This window comes from Pipra filicauda, unplaced genomic scaffold, assembly GCF_003945595.2.
Source record: "Pipra filicauda isolate LSUMZ 115617 unplaced genomic scaffold, ASM394559v2 scaffold444_size547326_pilon, whole genome shotgun sequence".
Lineage (NCBI taxonomy): Eukaryota > Metazoa > Chordata > Aves > Passeriformes > Pipridae > Pipra > Pipra filicauda.
Genome location: NW_024104581.1, coordinates 259269 through 286326, shown reverse-complemented (window position 1 = coordinate 286326; position 27058 = coordinate 259269).

The following is a 27058-nucleotide window of genomic DNA, read 5'->3' as shown; positions in this document are numbered from 1 at the left end:
AGCTCTATCCTCAGCTGTCTGACTCATATGAATGATTTCAAAAATATTATGGTCAGAGGTATTTTCTATCTACTTAAATTTACTTACATTTCTCCCTTCATATGAAACAGGGTGAGACTGCTGCATGTTTGCTTGTAGGACTTGTTTGATAACTGTTTTCTTAGGAAAGTGTGTCCAACACAAAATCCAAATAAGTACATGTTTGGCAACATATTATTGGTCAGTTATTTACCAACTGTAATATCCAAAAGCAGCTGGCAAGATCGTAGCATTCTAGATAGGCATAATAAGAATAGATGAGAAAATCCTTCCTCAAAAGCTGAATGTGCAAATTAATTTCGAAACACTAACGTATATAATGATAAAGATAAAAAGTCAAGCAAACATGCCAGGTAAACAAAAATAAATGTTCTGTGGAGATAAAGAAAGCAATCTGATGCTTCTGTATATTTGTTATTTCTATTAATAGTTCAACCCATTTTCTTACGTATGAGCACCTGGAAATCAGGTTTTGTTCCTACTGGTAAAAGAAAGATGAAAATGATAGCAGGTAACACTAGTTATATCTTTCAATTGACTGGGAGAAGAAGGGGAAAGAATCCATTTGGAGAGAGTATGAGAAAACAGGTTCATTAAAGTGGTGAAATTTAAGCAACAGTTATTGCTGCTCACCCTTTCCTCGTTCATACATAAAGGCCAACATACAATGATTGGCATATGTAGCCACAAAAATCTCCAGTAGAGTTGGAGAAGAATGCTGAGGAGTTTGTAGACAAACAACAATATGAGCAGGGGTTGGTCATCAGTTTTCATTTTAAATATAGCTTTCTTCACAGAGGCATCAGGACAAGCAGAAAACATATCAGTCCTGAATAAAAGAAGAACTTTAAAAAAAATTCTTCAGCCGAAGATGACAGTGGGGTAGCACATCCAGAAAAAAAATTTATGACTAGACAATATGCATTGAAGAGTATCACATAATATATTAGTCAAAACCGACCTTACTTCTTTTTCACAGAAATTTAAAAGATACTTAAAGAAACACATGAAAAACGTCAGGGTTTGTTTGTTTGTTTAGGTTTTTGGGTTTTTTAATTAAAATAGTTTTATCTTGTTAAAACAAGTTCAAACATGTCCTTCTAATAATTTTGCTACAATACACCTTCCTAGAACTCTAACATCATGTTTCCTGAAGAAACAAAAAGGCATCCAGAAACTCCCATTCATTGCAGTGAATAGAGGATGAGAACCTACAGAAACATTAACAGAAGATATATTGGTACAATGAACCACATAATACATCCCTATTAATTGGAACTGAAGTGTATTTACACTGTTCAATCAATTACTTTGTAATTAAAATTACTCATTTAACTAGAAGCAAGAATTAAATGCCTGAATTGCGTGATTATGAAACAGAAGGGAAAAGACTAATACATTTATTACTTAGTAGCAATCCAAGATTATAAATTTTAACTACAGGACTCTTAAGTTTCACTTGCCTACATGTAACTGATGCAATTAAAATACTCAGATTAATTATGTCTAAACTTGTAGCCATTTTTCTACCCACATTCATACTTAGACTGCATTTCTGCACAGTGAGTGCAGTAGTTTAGCTGCTGTCATTTTTTTCATGTAATTACATAGTTTTTTCAGATAAGTGCTTCAGTGTCATAGACATTTATATAGAGTTCCATTTAATTACAGGGACAGAAATAATTTACATAACAAGCCCAAAATCTGGTTCAGACCCCATGGGCCTTTGAGACAAGAAGAAATGGAGATTTCTCAAAGAGTGAGATGACAGCTCTTGGGAATCATCATTCAAATCTAAGTCTAACATTGACTGGAAGAAGTGGAAACAACCACATCTTGTTTCAGAATCACTGAAAACACATACTTACAGTACAGGGCATGCAAGTGCATTTGTGGTTAAAGGTAAGTTGAGTATGAGCCCATTGCTTAGTGGGGCAAGAGACTTAGTGAAAGGCAATAGGGAAAAAGTTGAGGTATTGATGAAATAGCCACAGAGGCAACCGCATAAACACACCGACAAAAAGAACATCTCAGTCAGGAGCCCTGATGACCCCGATAAGCTCAGCCAAAACTTCCTTTAAAGGGTAGTTGGTAGGACAAAGAAACCTTGATGAGTGCAGGATAACAGAAGTCTGCAGCAACTATTCCAGTAACTGTTGTCCTATGCCTCCTTCTATGTCTACACCAAAAGTAATTCCCTACTTACTTAAAATGAACTTTTCTGAAAGAGCTTCCATGCACAAAATCTCCTGGACAGACCGGATTCTCACTAGGGATACCTGGCTGACTTTGTGTTCTGTGACACCAATCATCTTTGAAGTGGGACTTTTCCATCATCAATTAGCTCCACTCCTGGGAATGATTAGGTAAATGTTGTACCAGTAGTATTTCACATAATACATTTATTGGCACACTCAGAGGTAAAGGTTCCCAAGTATATACTTACTTCACTAGTTGTAATTATGCACTAACTTTCAATATACATATATATTTGTTTGAGTCTTGTAACACATACGTGATTTCCTAGTGGTAATTTTGTAGTGACTTGCAATATATATATACTAGTGTTAGTCATGTATATATATGTGAGGGTTTTTTTATAGTAGTAAAAAAGTACTTCTTAGAAATTTGTTATAGAGAAATTCTCAGAAAGCCAGGCTTCCATGACCTTGTGCACTAAAGAATCCTGAGAAACCCATTGTCACAATCTATACCCACACATGGGCGTAACACTATTGGGTCACATCTGTGACTGTCACAAGTACTTTAAGCCTTCTTTGCCTCAGTTTTCAATGGTAAGACTGTCCTCAAGCAGTGAAACATTACCCACAATAAAGGAAGAAAGAGTTAGGGACCACTTAATCCACTTGCACATACAGTAGTCCATAGGACAAGATGGGATGCACCTTAGGGATCTAAAGAGTGCTGGCCACTGTATATGGCCTTTGAAAGGTAGTGGGAGTTGGGGATGTTCCTGATGACTGAAGAAGGGCAGACGTCACACCTGACTTCAGGAAGGACAAAGCAAGAAGGGGAATTCAAGGAACTATGGGCCAGTCAGCCTCAACCTGGGAAGGTTATGAAGCAAATCCTGTTAGAAGCTATTTTTCAAACACACGCTGTATATCTTGACTTAGCAAGGCCTTTGACACATACATTCTTCTGTAGTCTCTGTCTCCAAATTCGTGCAATATGGGCTGGTTAAGAGGACAATGATTGGCTGCACTACCATCTTGAAAGGGTTCTGATCAGTGGTTCGAAGTCCAGCAGCCAATAACCAGCAGGGCTCCTTAAATCAGTCCTAGGACTTCTACTGTTAGCATCTTCATTAACAACTTTATGACTGCAGTGCTGCAATGAAGGGATACAGAGTCTTTATGAAGGAAAAGGGATGATGAGGAGAGGGAGTTGCTCTTCATGTCAGAAAACAGTTGGGTGCCTGGAAGCCCTGTAACAATTAAGTTTAACACTGATTCCAGTGTTCCCTAGTTAGAGATGTAACAAATTAGACATGGATTACCTCATGTAACAAATTAGACATGGATTACCTACAAATTAGACATGGGTACTTGAAGAAATATTTTTAAAGGGTTTAATTTTTTCTAATATTCCAAATTTTGGATTAAAGACAGTTGCTTGAGTTAATAAAACAACCATTGATTGTAATGCTTCAAATAGAATGTAAAGACAAGAGAAGAACCCCTCACAATTCTCACAGATTTTGGATAAGACCTTCATAGTGGACTGTGGCAATTTCCTTGAATTTCCTACTGCTTATCCCAAATCACTTTTGGGCATCTTTGTGCATTTTAAAAGTAAGTAGGACTTTATTTGTCCTCAGTTATAAAGACAGAAGAGTTGTCTCTTAATATTTTGTAATATATTAAAATAGGAGATTTTTTTTCTCATCATTTAACATGAGAGATATTTTCCAGTTCCACATCAGTGAAGAACATTTACAGTATTTTGTCTTTAAACGATCAATACATAGCCATATTATTCTGGATTCCTCATCGATATTCAGACAAATGCCAGCTTAAAAAGATTTTGATACCTTAGAAGAGATAAGTTTCATTTTCAACTCACTTCTATTTCTTTTGAAAGAGTGTAACTCAGTTTACTTTGTATATATTACTCATTTATATTCTGTTGAGAGAAAAAAGGTAGCTTATGGAGAAGAAATGTCAAGTGAAGTGAGAAATGGATGTTATTCTCAGAAGAAATTTGCTAAGATAATTTGCTCTGAAAACTTCAAGCTTTATTCTTGAATCATACATCTATAATCTATTTTTCAAAATTTAAAACCTGGAGTTTATTTAAAAATACTCAGAATATTACATTGATGGGAAATATTTGATGATTTCCTTAACAGGAAAAGCAGAATTTCTCCCCCTCCACCACCTATCCACCCCCACCCTCCATAACTGGTAAAAGAAAAACATTTCAAAATTATATTTCAAGGAAAATTATCTGGAAGTTCTTTCCATGCCTGCTTTGAGAAGTCAGTTGCTTTTGTAGAGAAACATCTTTAGCTTACAATCTTTACCTGTTCCTTTGAGCTAAAGTGAGTTTCCTACACCCAGTTGAAGCCTACAGCTCTTCAGACATCTTGGCTCACTGGTGGTTGTGCAGGCGCAACAGACAGGACTGCGGATGGAGAATCAAAAAGTGGAATACATTTTTCATAGCATCATATACTTGTAGAATAGGCTAGGTTGGAAAGGATCTTGAAAAATCACCTGGTCTAACCTTTTGTGGGAAAGGAACCCTAGATGAGATTGTCTAGAATTCTGTCCAATCACATCTTGAAAACCTCCAGCAATGAGGACTCTGCCATGTCCCTGGGAAGCTTGTTCCTGTGTATGATTCTTCTCACTGTAAAAAAAATTCTTTTTTTATACCGTGATGAAACCTCTCTGGGTTTTGGAAAAGCCAGGAATATTTCTGACCAACATGAGTTGGAGGCAAATAGCAGTAAACCTGCAAGGCAGGAACGAATGGAAAACACTCATAAAAACAAAGAATATTTGTGCCTGTAGTCCCTACTTCTTAAAACAGGAGGTTATCTAGGGTCATTTCCGATAATATTATCAAAGTGATGTTGGAAATGAAACACAGAATCTGTCATTATTATTAATTTCCTCCACACATCGTTATGAATCTACATTAAAAAAAAAATAGATAAACTGTATTAATCATTGTCTGCCAACCGGTGAGAGACTGAAATGTTAATGGTTAGAGCCTTTTTCCAGAAGAGCAGGGTGCTTTGCTGAGGCCGGGTTTGCATCTCCCAACCCAAGGGGAGGAGGGGATTTTTTGGATGTGTGGTGGCAAAACCACTAGCCTGTATAAGAACAGCCCAGGTGCAGAGGGGTAAGCACCCATCACCAGAGGATGACCACAACCTTTGCTTAACAAGGAGCTGAATTTTGAGCAGATAAATGAAGAGGCGGATAAAAAGCACATCCTGTGAGGTGGGATAATGCTTTTTATCATGACAATGTCCTCCCTTACACAACTGGCTAAGTTGTTAAACTCTCCCCCAGAAAGGTGTCCAGACATTCACATTCACAGGGCTTGAAGGTATCCATCCCTTCTGATGGGGCATAACTGGCTAAACTAGGCTGATGTAAGAGGTAGCTGCCATGTCTTAGAAGGTGTCATAAAGCACCAGGATCCCAGAAATGCCGCCAAGACTCATTTCTGGGGCTTTCCACTAGAGGACTGTGCATGATCACAGTGTTGCAACACAGTGTAAAACTCCCCCTGTACAGGGAAGGTTCTTGGGCATTCCCACATATATTAACCCTATGTTTCGTGGGCTTCCCTCACCCCCAGAGGATCAAGACTGTGACTGTCACTTTGGCCAAGAGACAACTAAATTGAAATAATCAAGTCTTGTACCTGGATCCATATGTGGTGATATATTTCCTCTCCTTCCTTCCTTCCTTCTGTCCTCCCTCCCTTCCTCACTCCTCCCCTCTCTCCTTCCTTTCCTTTCTTCCTTCCACCTTGATATCTTCATACTTTTATACAGCTAATAACCAAAACAGCTACATACCTCCTTTTTACTGCAACCAAATTGTTCTGAAATAAAGCCTACATACATATACATATATATATACCAGTCATTTGGAGTCATCTAATCCACCCCAAGGGATATATTAACAATGTGGGAAAAAAATTCCTCCTTTGAATTTAGAAAGACAGCATAAACTCATGGAACAAAGAAATTGTATCAACAAGGAAGAATTTATTCAGCATGATGGGTCTTCCTCACACTGAGTTTCCAGGGATAAAAGACCCCTTGGGTTTAAATATCATACATTTTATAATTTCACAAAATCCCACCATTTTTCAGATTAGCTTAATATAAGGTTTCTTTTCTCTGAAAAGGAACTTTCCCATCCTTCCGACTGGCTGCGAGGTATCCTCTGTCAAAAATTATGGATCTTCCTTTGTTCTCTTCCCAAAGAGAGAAAAGAAACCCCTGTGTACAAAATTTGCCAAATGGCCCAGAAAGATTTTAATTTTTAGGAACTTTATATTTCCCTTATTCCGGCCGCAAAAGAAGCCTGGTACCCAGTCCAGTTTGAAACTGGATACCTTACAACTTCACATTGTGCCTATAATTTTGTTTTATAATAAAAACCGTATTTTATTTCTCATAACAAGAACCTCAGTTACCTTTGCCTTCTAGGGCAGGTCATAACACAGCTTTGAAGGCAACTCCAACTCAGAACACTGACGACCCTCCTCCTCTGTAGCTCTTCATTTACGCACCAACATTTATTATTATCAGCACAGCCCTTATAATACTAGACAATATATTTTTCTTCTCAGAAGGAAAATATTAGAGATTATGGTTGAAGAGACCAACATACTCAGGGAAATGAAGATAAAAGCTACGTGGAAGCTATGTATTTACAGACAGACTTTATTTTCATTGCTCTCATGGGTTCAGTGTTGAGCAGCCACCACTGGGACCCACACAACTAAGAGAAGAGGAATATATTTTTTTGATCAGTGAAAAACAGTGAGTTTGGGACCAGTAAGGGAGGTCAGGAAAAGGTACAAAGTCGTTAAAGAGTTCTTAAGCACAGGTGTTACATAGGTTACAATGCTGATACTGTCTGAGAAACTGAAATGTTACTCATGGGGACTTAAATGCGTATGTATATTTCATATCTGTACTCTCATAAGATAGAGCAAAATTTAAATCTAGCAATGTCTTTGTAGGCATATGTCATTGGGTTTTTTTAAAGTCCAGAAGAAAAACATATTACTTCTCTGTTTGTTGACTAAAGGAACAACAGAAGCATTGCATGTACTACAAAGTTCTTTAATATTCACATGATGAACTCACAAGTGCAGCTTGTAATTAAAGCAGTGAAACACAGCACTGAAAGATATATTTATTAGTGACTATTTGCAACATTTAGGAAGTAAGACTTGTTCTCTTATCCTTTAATTATGAGGAGGTTGTGTTTGTTTCAGAAAAATTAATAATACAGTAGTGAAATACCACAGCATTAATTTCCTAAGTTTTAATAACACTCCATAATACAGGACAGGCTGTAAGACTGAAATTTCAAGTTCATAAGTTAGTATTTTTTATGTACTGATAAGACTAGATTATGCGGTTTATATTAATTTATATTAAAATATATACAGAAAATATAAGCAAAAATATAGATCACACCACTAATTATATAAACTTTCTTACTCCTGATTCACAACAAAGTTGCTAAAAAAAAGAGACAAGCAACAAAAGATTTTTTTCATTTTCCCTCAAGCAACTAGATTTACAAGCTGGTCATCTGAGCTAATAACAGAAAGAAAGCACTTCATAGCAGTCTGATTTACCTTCTTTCAAAGTACCTCTGAAAAGAAAACTCTTCAGCTTGCTCCAGACAAGTTTTTAAGATCTGTTCACACACCCACTCATCACAGCTGCCATGAACTTCTCACTTTTAAGCACTCTCTGCACCTGCAGTCTGAGTGGAGCCCCAACTCTGGCTAAACTTACTGCAGCACATTAAAGACCTGGCAGTCAATTTGAGCTTTGTGCACCCCAACCACCCTTTCCCATTTTCCTGCTAATACTGTTCGTATCCCCTGTGATTATCACTTCATGATCCAGTGCATTTTCCTGCCTATCTTCTCATATTCTCTACAACAAAGCCTTTTTTTTCAGAGGACTATAACTTTGGTCATATTTTGCTTTTGCAGTGGTGCAAGACTTAAGTTCAGGATCATAAAACCCTAAGGAGGCTATAGCAAAGTTTATTTATACTGTGTGTCACAAGTGATTCTTTCTTCTTAAGTACAAGCTAAAAGTACATCCCTTTGGATGCCATAGTTTTTAGCCCTGTAAATTATACTGAAAAACTTTGTTACCTAATTATGAGTTAATTACATCCATCAATTTCAAATGTATGCAAGGAAATAGTTGATTTAGTTAGGCACAGCTTTGTGCTTAGCTTTCTGCTTGCTAGGCTATCCTTAGTACGTAAGAGTAAGAAAGCTGAAGGCACCTACAAAAAAACCCTAGACTGACTGCTTCTGCCAAGTCAGACTATTTCTAGAGAGGAAAACTGCTTCACCGCTCCTGTTTTCTTTTCTAGGCAAAGTATGAGGATAGTTTGCCAAGCCTGTTTGGTTATCTGTTTTTTTTTCTTTCAGACTTTCCATTTGCAGGCTTTGAAAGCTTCCAAAATCATTAGGGGGTCAATCTCTAGTGTAATATGTAAACATTCCCAAATGACTGCTTTAATCTGGCTACAATCCTAGACTGCCATTAGATCAGATTCCTGGCGAGAAGTCTTTTGTCAAACAAGCAATCAACAGGCTGACACACTGCTCAAGAAGTTCGTTGCATCCAGCTTTGAAATCAGTAAGATCACTGTAGGGGCCGGGTTTGAGGCTCGTTTTTCTAAGACTCCTTGGCATGGAGGTCTGGCCTGAGGCCTTAGTAAATTAACTTCTCATCATTTTGTGATGAACCTGAAATGCAATAAGATATTCCTGTTTCAGACAGTGCTTTTACACTAGCTCTACAATTTCCAGTAGCTGTACTTTCTGCTCTGAGGTATCATCTGCCATAGGGATGGTATCCATTTTTGATATCTGGTCCGGATCTTAAAAAGCACCACTGTGCCATGATTTTGCAAGTTTTGTAATATGTACATTGCTCTCAGACTAAGGATATGCAAATACTGAATGCCAAGTTTGGTGCCAAAAACCAGATTTGTAATTAGCTGTTATTTCTTTTCCATCAAAGCATTATATGCAGTACTGTGGATCAGCAGTAGCAAGGAAGCCACAAAAGAATTGCTCCTCATTAGGATTACTTTCCCCAAGGGAGGATGAATAATGAGACAGGAAGGGCAAGTGAAATATTTTCCCTCCTCCCCACCCCCCAGCCAAAACATTAATGCTTTAGGTAAAATTGCATAAAACCGTAGCAGACTGAAAGCTCTGTTTTGGCTCAGCATAAGTTTTATATTCATTAACAAACTTTTCTATCAGTCCTCTCTGAATTTTCATTCCCTACGTCGTGGATTCATTTCCCACACAAGGAAAGTTTTTTGACAGTTTTATTACAATATGCATCAAATGACCCTCCACTCCGGGGTGTTAGAGGTAGCATTTCAAAGAATTTACTGGTCGTGAAGAATTTTGCTTTATTGTTTACTAATTTAGTGTTCCAGCTGAAATCATACTGCATTGTTCCATAGCAAGTTATATTTTCAGTTGTGAACAAGAAGAAAATATTTTTCAGATAATTTTATTCCTTTATCACTTTCTGCAGACATTTCTATTTCAGACTATTATTTCTCCAGTTTATTTCCAGATCTGTTTTCAGTATGAAAATTAGTCCTGTTACAGAGAAATATAATATTTCTACTTCATCCACCATATCCTGGAAAGCAATTATATTTGATTATCATTGTTAACTATTTAATTTTTATATAGTTATCATCTTTTTTATGTTAATTTCTTAAAAATATACTGTGTGTCTATGAATAAAAATATATATTTCAGTAGCAATATGATTCAAACATAACTGTTTATTTAAGTTTAGTTACATAAATATAATTGGAAGTGCCTGATGAAACGTCAGCTGATTTTCTGAACAGTGTTTTCAGCTTTTTCTTAAGCTGCGGAAAATTTATAGAAACTTCCTCACAAGAATTTAGTGAAATGTTATATTTATGGTTTTACTGTAAAAAATGGAAATAATTCCTTTTGCTCAGCTACAGTCATTTCAGATTTATTTCAAACTTAGTTTATTCATCACCTTGAAAAGTGCTGATCAGTTGGTGAAGACATGTAAAAAAATTTCCTAAAGGAAAACTGTGAGCATAGTCGTCGTGCCACCTGTCTTTTGAACATTCCAACATAGAAATTACTTCTGATGAATTTTAGGCATTTACTCTTTAGTGTTATCTGTCACTTCCCAGGGCGTGAAATCTGATGACTTTCTTGCTTTAGGGAGGAAGTTACCTTAAGATCCATGCTCTTGTGACTGTAATATTGAGTTAGTTTCAGGAAGCTGGTGGGTTAGTTTCTGACAGAGACTTTCCCTAAGGTTTTACCTAGATTAGCAAGACAATATGTGCCTCAGTTCCTTGACCGTTACACTGTTTTCTACTGAAGCAACAAATGCTTACTGTGTGAAGGCACAGCTTCTTGAAGGGTAAGTTGACAAACTCCTTTACATTCCTTGCATTCTTATAGAGAAGGAATCATCTTCTGTTTCTGTTTGCAAGTGCTTTCTAGCAGCTCCCTGGTCTATGATTGGTGGCGGTCAAGTGCTACCACTGCACAGACAGTAAGGAATAAAAGAAAAAGTACTAAAATAATCAGTTTTAGTCTCTGAGCCTTACAATATTATGCTAGATGAACAACAGAAGTAAAATCATTATAGCTCCAATTTTCCAATTCTTTCAATCAATCATCCAAAATGCCTCAGGAGACCAATGTTATGTATCTTCCAAACCCCTTCCATATCTCAGCATAGTTATTATTGCTTTAACAATTCTCTATTTCCTAGGTTACCTTTTTAGAAGATTTAACTCATTGCTGGTATAGAGAGACAAACCTGAAGCCCATAATAGCATTTTTTTGATTAGTAAGGAGGTTATCCCTGAGAGAATTGCTGGAATTGAGACCCCTTCCAGACACCAGAGTGAAAACATGCCAATCTGAACTGGCAACTAGTCCCTTTTCAGTCAGGGCAACAACCAGACAGCAGTGAAGAAAGTCACAAAAGCAAGTAGGCAATTACATCTGCAAGCAGGATGTAGGGTACACAAAATGAGGCAGGATCCACAAAGTTGCAAACAGCTGTGAGTTCTTTGCATGCATAGAATAGCAATGCTGAAATGCTCAGGATCTTTTGTATGGAAAAAATAAAATTCGTAAGAGATTAAGCAGATTCTTCAGGGATTTTCTGGCAACATGTATCTACCTGAAAAATGTGCAAATGCCATTATGGCTATTGCTATAAAACATACAGCATGGACATGAGTTCAAGAGCAGAATTTCTCTCCCACCTCCACAACAGTTTTCAGATTTTAGCTTCTGGATTTGTCCTTTCTACATACACATACACACATATTTATAATTACTTTTATTTTAACATGACTAAGATTGTACTAAGATGCCCTGGGTTTAGCTGTGAAAACATAAAAAATTGCTTCACATCTCTGAGTTCTTATAGGACAGATTTTAACAAAGATACTGATGAGACACTGCATGATGTTCTTTTCCCCACAGCTGCTCATATTCAGTGAATCAATCATAAGCCTTTCCAAGAACAAGCAAGCAAGGACTTTTTCTCCATGAGTTTGGTTTACATAAATAAGCAATGTATCCCTTGACTGTATTGCTAGTTTATTCAGATTCATCTATCAGTATATACAGTAATACATTTAGTAAACTGTGTCATACAAAATGTCTTTCACAAAGAGAAATGTTATACAGCTCCAGTCATACAAATGCTAAGGTATGCTGAATTTTAAGCAATTTAAAAAGCAAATTGAAGGAAATTAATGTTCAAGCAAAACAAAGGTAAGCTCTTCCAATCAAAGTCAAACCACTGACATTTTTTAGGGTCAGTAATTCCCTTTTTGTTGTGAATTTACCAAAAATTTCTTGATTATTTCACATTATCTGGACTAGTTAAACTACAAGTGTAAGGTATACAGATAGAGGCAACCAAAACATTACACAAGGAGACAAATGATCAGACTTTCTTTTTTGTTCCATTTCCAGTTTATACTGCTGGGTAAATTTTCAGACCTTGAATCTCAGCTGTTGCTGACAATTGTACCCTGGGCTGTGCAAAAAGAAGCAAGTCAAGCAGTTTGAAGGTGATGATTCCCCCTCTCTTTTCTCTCATGAGACCTCATTTGGAGTACTGTGTCCAGCTATGGGGTCCTCAGCAGAACAAGGACAGGGACCTACTCGAGTGAGTCCAAAATAGGGTAATGAAGATGACTGGAATACCTCTCTATTGAGGAAAGTCTGATAGACTGGGAGTTGTTTAGCCTGGAGAAGAGAAGGTTCTGGGGACACTTTATTGTGCCTTTTCGATACTTAAAGGAGACTTAAAAGAAAGATGGAGACTTTTTACCCGGCCTGTAGTGATAGGACAAAGGGCAATGATTTTAAACCGAGAGTAGATTTAGATTGGATATAAGAAGAAATTCTTTACTATGAGGTTGTTGAGACACTGGGATAGGTTGTCCATAGAAATTGTGGATGCCCCTTCATTAGAAGTGTTCAAGGTCAGGCTGGACAGAGCTTTGAGCAATCTGATCCAGTGAAAGATTTCCCTCTCCATGTGAGATAGGCTAGACCTAGGTGATCTTTAAAGGTCCTTTCCAACCCAAAACATTCTGTGATTCTTTGATCCTATATGTATATTTGTATGTCATATATGAGTGCTCTGTGTGCACACCTGCTGTAGTGCTCAAGCCTCCAAGCAGTTTGACTGGGGGGCATGCAGCTGTGGCACTCTCTTTAAATTTTGAGTTAGTCCCTCCTTCTGCCTGATGCATAAAATGTTATCTGTTCCCATCTTTGTCACCCTTAAATTAGTCGCAAAATCTAATTTTTTTTACTATAATGATCTGTCCATTATTTTGCATAAGTTTTCTAGTTTGTTTTTAGAAGCTTGATGGCTCACACTAGCAGCATTAATAAGATGTTAAGGGGAAGCGGGGAAGGTGACCATGCTGATAATGTGGTGTTAAGATCCCCAGCAGAAACCTTACTAGCCTGAGTGGTAGTCCTTTCACCAAGTAATAGTCTTGTTGAAGTGGAGTTTTTGCAATGCCTGAAACAGGGATTCCGCCTCTTTTGGCACTTTTGGAAACAATTGATAAAATGAAGCAACACTGATACAATAAAGCCACACAAAATTTTAATGGGTCAGATGACTATGTTAGATTTCTGCTTTAATTTTAAGGATATTTCTGAATTTCCTGATGAAGAAGAAGAAATCAGGAGCTTAATAGAAAATTCTTAAGACCAGTTCTTAAAAAATTCAAATGCGCTGTTTTTATAGAAGCATCTGCCAAGTCTATGGGAACTTGACTGTTCCCATGAACAAAATTCACCTTTGTTTTTTAGGAAATTGCCTTTTCCTTCTTTTACCTCAGGTCTTTAACTTGGGTGTCATACCAAAGTATTGCCAGGCTGTGTCTGAACTGATATTTAACTAACATCTATTTTTAAAAAGATTATCATCATTAAATACTCCAGCTAGGTAAAATAAAGTAGGAAACAAAGCTTTACTTTATATTAAAAAGTTCTTTTTAATTCTCAGTGTTCTGGTTATAGAACTGCAGGACAAAAAATTAGTTTTGGCTGCAAGATACTGAGTATATGTTTGGTAAGCATAATTGGCCTTATCCGAGTTTTTTCATTGCTGTTCATTCTTCGATCTAGGTAGCAGGTAGTTCATTTGCATTACATTTTGAACCATCACAAGAAGCAGCATTATTTTTGCCTCTATTACTTCTGCTTATCACACAGAGTGGCAGGTCTTTGTTTTATGGCCTAGCTATTTGAACTGGAAAACTCCCTGAGCTTGAGGGTGGAAAATTCAAAAGGGCATTAGGAGTTATAGCTGGATTCAATAAAAAAGGTAGGTATCTGAAGGGGGACTAATGCAGAAATTTTGTATGTGTTTTGTGTATTAGATAAACATGCCTGTGTGTTGATTCCTTTAATAGATTTATCTTTCTAAAAATTCACCTGTAAATTATTGGAGTCTTTATAGAACGTATTGTGTGTTTGAATAGCAGAAGAAAACATGATGCGAATTTAACACTTCAGTGCTAAAACTAAGGAATTATTTCAACACAATGCAAAGTTTTTTCTTACTTTGCTTGCTACCTGTTCAGTTTGGCAGGAGACAGATGAATGACAGATGTCATGTCTCTTGCTGCAGTAAAGGAACTCCTCAAATGTATCCTTTTTACTTCTGAAAAACTGTACAATTTTTACATATATTCCTAAGTAGAAGCATGTCTTTGAAAATAGAGTATGGGAAAACTTATACAGTATTGCATTCATAGTAGGAAACTTATAGTCACCCAACTATTCATTGTCAAAGCTTGACTTTATAATTATGTTTATATAATTTGTATTGACAATATACAAACACTTAAAGCTTATTTGTTGATTCATGCCCTCACCCTCTAATCTAATATGCAAACTCCTTCCACAATTTCAACCTCAGATTTTATATTTCTTCTCCATTAAATTAATGAAAATTTTAACTGCTTAAGGTTTGGACCTGAAAGTTTGCATTAGGTTACATTTCTCTAAGCCTTGTATCCCATCCACACTCAGAACTCTGATCCTGAGTATCAAACCCTGAGAGCATCCAGGCTTCTCACTTTCCTCTTCTGCTCAGAAGGATGTAAATCCACAGTTCCACCTTGAATGAGTGACCAACCACATGTTGGATCATTAGTTGGCATGGAACACAGTTGCTTCTGCCTTGTTGAAACCTCGGAATACCAGTCAGATTTTATAATACATTCAGAAATCTACATCTCTCTTGTGCTGCTGGCATCTCAGGTGGCTAATAATATAAAGCCAGCCTAGATGTGCCTGTACTGCAGAGCAACTGAAAGCAATTTGTGGCTTTCAAAAATGAAAGGGAAAGCAAGAAAGCAAGCAAGCAAGAAAGCCCACAAAAAATATTGATAAAGGAAAGCACAGAGGAGGATTCCAGATTCCTAAAATAATCATAATTTTTCTAAGGGAGAGTGCTTATACCAGTTACTTCCTTCCCCAGGGATTCCTTTAAAGCCTGATTATTAGACTATTGCACCTCTAGTCTTCCTCTGTAAAATAAGAAAACCAACGTCTTCTGCATTCTAAGCTGTGTATCTGAGCAGAGTTTATGAAAATCTCAGAAATTAAGTAAATTTATTGACTAATTAAAAAAAATAGAAAATTATGCAAAGGCTATAGAATACAAGTACACTCTGAATTTCACTCTACGTATGCAAAGCCATTCTTCTTTGAAAAATGTTATGGGAAGACTTAAAAGATACATCTTTATAGATAAAGAGGCATTGTGAATACCAGCCAGGTTTGTAAATTTTTTTCTGAAATAATATAATTTTCTGGAAAATTTCTTGAAAATCTCTTACTGTGACAGTGATATAAATGAATGGCTGTGAATACTGAGTGCCTTATTAGGATATTTGTGGGGAAATATGTTGATTTTGTTAAAGGGACACTGTAAGAAAAGCAAGAAGGTAAGACCATTCTCAGCAAACACTTCAGATCTGTTATGAGACCCTTGAAGAACAGAAAACATCTTCAGAATCAGAGCAAGAAATACAATTCAATAATGGACTTTATCTTCTACATGGAGACAGAAAGCAGTTTGGTAGCAGTATCCATTTACTTTTCCTGATATGTTGATTGTAAAAGTTAATCATCTCTAGGTTACCTTCAGATGCTGATAAGTTTATATTTTCATGCATAAACAGTGGACTGTTTAAGAAATACTTTTCTTGCAGAATATACTTGAGTGACTTTTGACCATCATGATCTTTTTCACAGCATGAGATGGTGTCCCAGCCTTGACTACCGCTTTCCAACTCTGGGGACATGTATAGTTTAGGACAGTGTAGAAGATAGAACTGGTTTGTGCATTTTTCCATGTTGTATTTTCCGTGGTACAAACGCCTAACGAACTTTAAAAATCTGGTTTATAATGAATACAAGGCTGACTGTAATAATCTTTTTTAACTGCAAACAGTTTTTAAAGCTGAACTCAAAATAACTCTTTTTTCTTATTTTACTATGCAATAGATGATTTTTCACTGATAAGATGAATCTGGATAATGTTATAAAATCACAACAGTAAAAGGAATGCTTGATATCTCCGACTGCTTAAGAAGGGATAGCACTTGACCTAAGGAATCGTACCAGAAAATAGCCAGATCTCATGAAGAAGTGATTAATGCCTCATGATTAAAGGCATAATATGTTCTGGAAACTGACACAATTCCTTTTGTCAGCTCAGTAGTAGCAGATATATAAGGAGGACCAACATGTGGAAGAAGAGGCTTCGCTTATAGTTCCATGTACAAGCAGTGGGCCAGTAACTTCAAGTTCAAATAAAAATATTGTGGGGCGGACTTTTAGAGTGTTTACTTTTTAGAAATCAACAATTTTGTGCATCAAATTTCCTGCAGGATGAACCAGTTGAAATTCTAAGTACAATCAAAATTGGATATGGTTCTTTCCTTTTTTGGCTCTTGACCTGTTTGGTAGTTCTCTGCCTCTTTTCTGTCCTGGTTCCTTCACCTCCTCCCTTTTCTTGAATATAATTTTAAAAAAATTAATTGCATTCTCCAGTATTCTTACTTCTTTGTCACCTACTCACTGAAAAATTGAAAGAAAAAACCATCTGATCATAAACACTACCTACTTGTATTTGTTCACTAGACCAAGGAAAATAAAATAATATACCTCACTAGAATTAGACAATATTTATATAAAGGTAACATAGCCTTTTCTTTTATTTCCATTAAACATAAATTTTTAATAATAAACTTATGAAAATCAAATCTATTCAGGAGCAAGCAGTAAACTCAGCAGTGTTCTTTTGGTAAGCTGAGGGTAGTGCATTAAGTTGTAATGAATGTTTTTTTCTGTATAATTCCATCATCTTATTCTTGTACTCAAAAAACACTGAGAATTTTGCAACCCTATCACAGTAAAGCAGAAACAGAGAACTCTCTGGAAATGGCAATCAATAAAGATCATACTCAAATGTTCTGCTCCACTTCTGTTGTCCTTTCTATCTTACTTCTTGAAATGTCTCTTTAAAATCTTTGCACATTTTCAGCTGCATCTTTTTAAATCAATGCTAAATCAGTCTTTATTGGGGAGTGGAAATGCTTTTTATTCCTCATAATACAGAATACTTTGGAAAAAAGTCCTGTGTGCAATATATTTGAATTATGGTGCAGCATCTATGACACTTGGATTTTCTAGAGAAATTTGTCTCTAACTAGCAGAGGTGCTGTGTAACTCTAGAAAGTAAATGATTATGAGATTGTAAATGGATTTCTTACATTTATTTTGTGTAATGTCATGAAATGTAGTATAATATCACAGTCAAAAATCCTGGAGGCAGTGAATAATGTGAACAATTTAGCACAAAGCCAAAATATTCTCTAGTTGTCATACGTGAAAAAAAGAAAATACATTATCCATAAAATGGAAATCTATTCAACAATAGTCATTGCCAGAAATTAAATGTATTCCTCACAGAGTACTTAAACATTATGTTTTATCCTCCTCCCTTACAGACTACATCAGATCCCATTGGTGTTAGACTGACAGTTTCATCAATACCCATCACAAAATGTATGCACATGTGCTTCCTTAATACATGGTTACTAGTTGTGCTTGATGTTTTTCTTGGCCTATTGATTATGTCCATCGTGAACTGACTGTATTTTCTGGTTCAACAAATGTAGACTGAAAGTCTTACTCTAATACTTCTTAACTGAGATGCTACAAGATCAGGCTCTAGTGGGACTCTGTTAGCATTTCTGGTCAATCAAAGTGGTAGATGAAAATGTTATAAGTACCACAAAATTGTGATGGTGTCTTGCTGCTACTGTTGCTAGTATTTTCCAAATACAATCTATTCCTCTTAAACTCTGAGAAATATTCTAATTATTTTTAACTATTTTAAGTAAATTACTAAAACTCTGCAATAAGACTGGGTAAAATTGTAGCTTTATTGAAGAAATGACAGTATTATTGTTGACCTGTGGGGAAGACTGTAACCTTGCATGTTTAGCCACTGTATTTTGTCTTTCCTGTAAGAGCACAATACCTGATTTAGCATTGTGATAAAAAAAAATCATGTATGATCAAATCATGAAATAATAAAATGGTTGTAGTTGGAAGGGATCTCTAGAGGTCATCTGGTACAACTCATCTACTTAAACAGGGCTATCTAGAATGGACTGCTCAGAACCATGCCCAGAGTTTTCCAGAGCTCTCGAATTGTATTAGCAGGTACTAATGTGTAAGATCTAAGTGATCTGTAGTGAGGCCAGGAAGATACAGTGACTTGAACCTTTGCTAGTTGTATTGCCTATTGTCAAAAGCATTTCTTTTCTTTCTCCTCTCTTCTCTACTTCCTAGGCATGAACCTGAAGACTGAAGGGAAATGTAGGAGACTGTGTCACTAAATGGGTTGTTGCCTTACATAATTTTTCTTTTACTTTTTAAAGCACCTCTGTTTTAATTACTGGATAAACAGACCGTGTATACATATGATTTGTGTATATATTTACTCAATACAGTGCTGAGTTTCATTTGAACTGTGCTGTTTGGTGATTATAAATGCTACTCTACCTTCCATGTTTTGCTTCATGAGTATGATGAGTCATGACATGGCACAACTAAATGGACGACTCTATTACTGTGAAGCGTTATGGCTGAATTATGCTTTTAGCCAATAGCCATGGGGTACTGGCCTTTTGGTATTCTTTATGTTTGTTGAGACTTTTTCTAAGTTGTTTCTCAGATAATGCCATTGAAAGGCATTTGCTTGTTATTTACAGAGAATTGTTCATGTGAAAATCATAAAATAATAGAATGGTTTGGATTGCAAGAGACCTTAAAGATCATCTAATTCTAACCCTCCTGCTGTGGGAAGGGACACTTGCTACTAGATCAGATCACTCAAAGCCCTGTTCAACCTGGCCTTGAACACTTCCATGGATGGGGCATTCACAACTTCTCTGGGCAACGTGTTCCAGTGCCTCACCACCCTCACTGTAAAGAAGGTCAATATATGGTGAAAAAGGTCATCATAACTTTGTAAATAATTTACACTGCCTCTTCCATTTTATCTTTTCACACTCCAATCCTTGTGCTGTCTCTATTTCTCTCTTCCTTGTGGCAACAGAAACATTTCTGCAATTGCCTGACAACATCAACAAATACAGGAAAACATAAAGAACTTAACACTAACACTTTTGTTTTCTTTTCCATTTTTTTTTTCTATCCTATGATCACACAAAAGCTTGTGATGCCAAAATCAGTAGACGGAAAGAAGCCTGGAAGGAACAGGGACAAGACGGAGAGTGGACAGTTCTGTTTCCTCCTGTGAGTATTCTGAGGTAGTGCAGACTGAGTTTATAGCAATAGCTGTTGAATTTAAATGTTGTTCTTTGGATTGTGCATCATAGTGGCATTTTAAGAGACACATTCAAATTTAATCCCAACAAGTAATTGCACTTGTAGGGAATATAACCAGAGCACCCACTTTAGGACAACCAATTTAGCTACTTCATTTTTAACTCCTAAATTCTCCAGGTTAGAATCCCTTTGATAAGGTGCCTACACTGGACTACACACTGAAGACCTTTCATTCTCTCTGTGTAGTCCATGAAGAAGATTGAGATGCTCTAAAGGGGGCCCTGAAGGCTCTCCGGGTGATGTGCTCAAAGCTGCCCCTCTAGCACCCGGGATCTATGCTTTCCTGAATCTGTGTGGGGGTTCTAATTGAATAAAGACTGGCAGCCTCTTGCAGAAGACCTATTACATGGGAGGTGACCATCTACCCCACATGTGAAACCTGATTCTCTCAAGGTCTGGTTTTGGATCCAACTGAGCAGAAGAGGACAAGGAGTCAAGCTGTCAAGACCCCATCACACCTTAATCTGTAGATTTAGAATTTAGAGAAATAGGTCTTGCAATAAATTCTGAACTTCTTCCCTTCCATTTGTACTTTTACTTTGAAAACACAGTGTATGCTGAGTAAAAACTTAGAACACTCATTGATACTTGTGAAGAAGCCAGTTGTACTGAATATTGTTTCAGGTACATGCAGAGATTCCTGCAAGGAAAACAGCACAGGATTAAAGAATTACTTCCTAGCACTGAGGAAAAACTGTGAAAGGGATAAATGAACACATGGGTGCAAAAGGGTTCCTAATTTGGCATTTTTGAAGTTTGCAATATTTGATTTTTATTACTCTCATATTTTGGGCTTTTTAACAAGCAGACAAGAGTTGGGGTGGAGGAGAAGAGGGATTATTAGACTTTACTTTGTAGGAATTTTTTTAATGTTTGCAGAATGTTTTAAACTGTAATTATACAATATGTCATAAAACCAAATCTTGGATTTTCTCCCAAACTTATTCTCTCCATTCTATCTAATGTGCAAAATCTATGTCCATGTAAGTTACACTGGAGCATATTAAACCCATTCACAATACTACGGTCTAGTTCAGCAGCTCAGGTGAGAGACGGTAAGTGAAAACAGGAAGATACCAGTGTCTTACACCTCCTTACTTCTGCAAGAGAGGGAATATTCCCTAGGTGATTTCAGAGTAAAGTAAAACATGTTAATGCTAAACATTTGTTTTTTAAACTAATATTATTTTAAACTAATTTGGCATACTTTGAACAAGCTTAGCAGTAGAAGCCCTTGCACAGTCAACTACAGTGATGTAGAAAATTTCTCATAAGCATTGTCTGTTTCCAACTTCCAAGAGAAACCAGTTCATCAAAAGGTTTACCAGTCATCTGTGTGTACAACATTTGAGACCACATGCCAGTTTCCATCCTCTTCAATGTGCTATTTTATTCTTGTCAGGCATCAACTTTTCCTGCAACATTTTATGCTACAAATGATTGATGTATAAATGTAAGGTGTTTGAAAATGGTAGTACAGAGCCTATACATGTGTGCTTGTGTTCCTGTAAGTAAATGTAGAAAAGTCAACAAGTTACTAAAGAGAAAAAAAAAAAAAAAAAAAAAAGAAAAGGAAAAAAGTAAGTATAGAGAAGGCATTGTAGTTCCCAAGGTTACTAATCTTTTCTCTTTTTGTTAAACCCTAGAGCTCATGCAGGCAAAGAGCAATCTCACATCTTCATGAACATATTCCTATATTTTTGAAGAACTATCTCTGTCATTCAATAACAACTTAGACCAAAATACAATTTGTTTAAAGTGGAAGGGATTGATGTTTCCAGTGGAAGAGACTGATGTTTCCAGTGATGAAGGATTTTGTACTTTATAAATAGTATGCTCTCTTTGATCCATTTTATTTCACTTCTTGAAACTTTATTTACTGGAGTGGTACCTCTGCCATGGTTTAACCCTAGCTAGCCACCAAGCCCCATGAAGCCACTCATTCACTCCCTCACCAGCAGGATCAGGGAGAGAGTTGGAGGGGTAAAAGCTAGAAAACTCATGGGTTGAGATAAAGACAGTTTAATAGGGAAAGTAAAAGACATACACACAAGAAAACAAAGTAAGGAATTAATTCACTGCTTCCTACAAGCAGGCAGGTGTTCAGCCATCCCCAGGAGAGCAGGGCCCCATTACACATATGGTTACTTGGGAAGACAAATGCCATCACTCCAAATATCCCCTCCCCTTCCTCCTTTGTATACTGACCATGAAGTCATATAGTATGGAATATCCCTTTGGTCATTTTGAATCTCCTGTCCCAGCTGTGTCTCCTCCCAGCCTCCCATGTACTCCCAAATTCCCCGCCAGTGTGGCAGTATGAAAAGAAGAAAAGGCCTTGGCTCTGTGTAAGCCCTGCTCAGCAATAACAAAAACATCCCTATATTATCAACCTTGTGTTTAGCACAAATCCAAAACACAGCTCCATATCAGCAAGTATGAAGAAAATTAACCCCAACCAAAACTAGCACAGCCTCCCAGAAGGCAAGGGGGATTTGAAAAAAAGTAATATCAGAGTGCAAAATCAGATCTACGCATTCAGATATTTTAGCCTAGTCTCTTTTTTACATAAACCATGCAAGTCATACTACAAAATCCCACATGTGTAGAACAGTGCTAATGTTAATAAATTATATTACTCAAATACAGTGCAGCCTTATTCATTCTGTCACCTGAAACTAGCAAACATTATGATTGCTATCATGAATAGATGATTCTATACATACTCATAATCTCAGTCTCTTGTCTTGAGCTATTTTTGTTTCCTGCGTGTGTACGTGCACACACCAGTGTGTGTGCTTAACTCACAATGGAGGAGAAAGTGCTATTCATTTCTGACTGCAAAACCACATTCTACTTGCGTAAACAAAACCTTACTTTCCTTTCTGCAGTGTGTTTAATGTGAAAATGTGAACAAAAGAATGAAAATCCATTGATCTTTTTAAAGTTCCCTTAGTTGTTCCTATTGAATGCTTGTTTTTGGGAACTAACTTCTAAATGTAGAGAACACATGTAAAGCAACTGAGCTTGTAGCAAGGACAGGTTGGAGCATCAACTCATGAAAATGTAATGAACATAACTAGGATGAAAACAAATGTAGGGCAACACGAAAAACCTGTTTTAGAAAGTCACTTGAGTTTTTTTGAGGTTCTTGCACAAGTTTTTCCAGCCTTCTGGAGGACAGATGGACTTCAATATGAACTTGTTTAAGTGGGATTTTGGTCACTCATCCATCTGCTATTTGCAAGGACTCTTGATTTATTTGGTTGCCTCTTGCTAGGTACTGGCCTAAGACATTTACATTTTAATGGAGAAGAGTGATCCACAGAGAAGTGAGCGAATTGTCACAGAATCACCCTGTAGATAGGCTATAAAGCATAGATGGAAACCCAAATGTACCCAATTGCCTTGACCTTACAGTCCTAGTCCCTGATCACTACACAACAGAATTTTCATCAATTTATACTGTACTTTGGATTTTAAGGACACTTGCTTATTTTGAGGCTTTATTAATAACAGGAACTGAGTAAGGGCATCCTCACTATGGTACATTACACTCTACGCTTCCATCAGCTGATGATTTTCACAGAGAATATGAAATCTGACTGCAGGAACATAGGTCCACCAAATCAGCAATATGCTAGTGGCAATCCACTAAATGTACTTATGCCTCTGTATTTTTTGTTGCCTTAGTCCAATGCAGAGAGCAAAACAAGCAGTGAAATAACAAGACTTTCTCTGCTAAGAACCCCTGGCTTAGAAAAATGTCTGACAACTCATTATGAACCTTAAAGTCTGTTACTAGGAGTCTGTAATGTTCCTTCAGTGCACTATTCCCATCAAATTTAGGAACACTGTTTAGTATCATCTAGTAACTTCCATTTCTATATGAACTTTTCATACGATGTTGAACAGAAACATTCATCAGTAATAGGATAGATAATTTATAGCTGTTCTTGCAGTACCAGCACAGAGTGATAACATGGGGAAAGTACTATGCCTTTAATATAACAAAGTTTTTGGACACTGGGATCAGGGTTGAAAGACCAGGAGCCATCTAGTCCCATTATTGTCTTCAGCTGGTAATATGAAAACATTAATAGAAAAAAAGGAAGCAACACATGTAGGAAGAGCAACATTATTGCTTACTGCTTAGGGTAAATTTGTGCTGCTAACATTCATATTTGTACTTGACAATGACCTTTCATATATTTAGCAATTCCATGGCAATATTAAATCTAGAATTGACAGGTCACACAGCAGATTGAAAAGTTAGAAATTTATTAGGACCCACACTATGTAACCCTGAAAAAAATAAGAGCATTTTCATGAGCTTCTGTAGCCTTAGAATCAGACTGTGAATGTAGAGACATATTCAAAGTAAACTTGGCATTTTTGTTTGGTTTTTAGAACATTGCTGCTACTTTACCCCTGCTATCATTTTACCCTGTTGTAGCCTATACCTTCTAGTAGCAGTGCTGATTATTGAGGAAGTATTCAAAAGCATGGACAATTATAGGATTTTTGTTATGCTTGATGTCTTTCATATACGGAATAATAAATCATGTTCTTCTCTGTTTACAATAAAACACTTCAAACTAATAGTAGCTGAAGTTTAAACTGCACTTGTACTAGCAGAATATGTCAGAGGTAGCAAAGATATAGATATATCTAGATATTTACAAGATAAGACCCAAACTAAGGACACGAATGATTTCTTTTCTAGTTTGAGCACTGGCAAATTTTTACCAAGAAAACGCTGTTAACACAGACCTGCTCAGACATTCAATTTGGTGCACCCCAAATACTTGCACTGATTTTGAGAGGATTCAGTATGGAATGTTCTCTCGGGCTGCCAGAAAATGTAGAAATGAGGCACAAAAAAAAAAAGAGAGAAGAGGGAAACAACCCACTTTATAGGACTCTCAAGCTAACACTGTCTTACAGAAAACAGTTTTGAAAGCAGATATGATTTTTAAGAAAAGGATTTTGGAAACAAAGGATTTTTAAAAATCAAATCTGAATTGTATTAATGCAGATTATTTTGTGTGTGGTCTTTATGTCTAAATTAGTTTGACTTTATTTGGATTTTGTTATATTGTTGTTCTGTTCTTTGTTTTCTAGTACAGATAAGGCCTAACATTGCCTACAGAGATCTTGTTATACAAGCATAGCATTATGATCTCTTCACCTCAAAAAATAAAGTGACTCCTTTTTCCTTCAAAAAACCTCAAGTCTGGTTACAAGTTAGCATGATGATTAAATCTGTATTTCTCCTAAGAGCTTTTCTAACTGGAATTTTGCCCTGAGTTACTTGGCTGCCAGGTAAATTACAGTAGGAACTGTGGTTGGAAATGCTCGGACATCACCAATTAACAATAGACCAGGACACAAATAAAACTCAGAAATTTATATCATGGAACGGACTTTTAAAGAATTTATGGAATAACATTTATAAATTTATTAATTGGTATTTAACTGACCTGTGGTAGGAAGTGTTTATGCTAGGTCTTGTTTCAGCTTCAGCTGTTAAGTGCCAAAGTCAGGTAGTACATATTGTGTCCTGCGTTCGAGGAGGATGATGTTCACATGCCTTTGGAGCCTGTTGGCAGGGCTCTACTCCTGCTGGACTTTCAGAACAACCAGGTAGTTTCATAATTGATCTGATACGGATAACGTCCTTGCATGTTCGCAGGTCACACATTTTCAAATGCAACCTAAACCAGTGTAGGATGGGATTTCTCATAAAAAATAAACCCATACATCCCTTAAAAGCAGTGCAGTTGTAACTCTGTTTAGTATTTTACCACTAGTTTCCAGCAGAGAAACAATTTGGCATTACTACTCTGGCTTCTCATAATGGTAATTCATTATACAACTATAAAAACTGTCTTTATAAATGTCACTTAAATGGGACAACAACCCTGAGGGACTGACTACTGGAGACTACTGTGAGTTTGAGTAATTTCAGCATTAAGAAACAGCCAATCCATTGCCATGGGGAGACAACCTCTTAGCGCTGCTGTTGCTTTCTAAATGCTATGACCTGGCTCAAGGTCTGATTGCAAAGGATCCAGGATTTTGCAGGTGTGCTGTTTTGTTGTAGCTTTCCTGGCATTACTGTCAGTGGCTTTACCCATCAGTGAGAGATGTGCTAAAAGTCAATTATATTCCCACTTTCCTAGAGGGCAATTCAAAAAAATGGAGCCTGAAACCATAGTGTTCCTGACCTGCAATCTGTAAAAGCTCTTTTGTTTTTCATATGTCTTTTGTCGTTTGTTTGTTTTGCTCACTGCAGTAATTTTATCAGAACAGCAGTATTTAGAGATTTCTTGGCCCACTCTCTCACACTCAAGAAGTTTGGATGGTTCAGAAAAACAAATGTATTTCTGAGGCCAAAACCTCCTACATTCACATATTTAAAAATTACTAACTGAAACACAATATTGCACTGACAGGAGACATTCTCTTTAAATGACAGAAAGATTAGTGGTGATGCCACATACAACTAAAGTGGGTGGGAAAGCAAGTGAGTAGGCTCCTTGAGCTGTGTTGGTCTGTAGAAAGAGATTATAGCTAAGTAAATGTGTCATTAGTGTTTAATAAATGTATCTTACCCACCTCATTACTGTTAATTTCTTAAAATGAAACTTAAAATGAAATGGGTCATCTTTGCCTGGCAAAATGCCTCCTTTTTTACTAGTTTATTTATGCAGCAAATGACTGACACATTCTGTGTGAAGCAAAATAGAACATTCAGAAAAAACTCTTTTCCCCACCTCACTGTTAAGAATAGAAAATTCCATTAAACTTGTTTTGATTTGAACATGAATTCTTTGTTAGTTCTAAAGATTTGCAGTGTTCTTTGATATTTCCTTGGGGAAATGACAACTGAATTTAGGTGTAAAATTTATAACCCTCTTATTGCACAAAGAGAGAATTTAAAAAGGGGGACAGCAACAGCTTTTTTCTGGCACTATCTAGGTCAGTGGATTACATTTGACAATAGATGTCTATAGAGAGTGTACAATCTCTCAATATTTTTGTGGGTTTAAGCAAAAGACTAATTGTGTATGAGCATAAAGATGGAGGTGATAATGCAGCTGTGTGTATGTTAGAATCATGGCATCCAGTAGATTGAAAGGCACCACAGGAGGTCTTTACTCCAGCTCCAAGGGCCAGTGTTGACCTAGGACTAGGTTGTTCAGGGATTTAGCTACCTGAGTGTTGAAAACCTCTAAGGTTG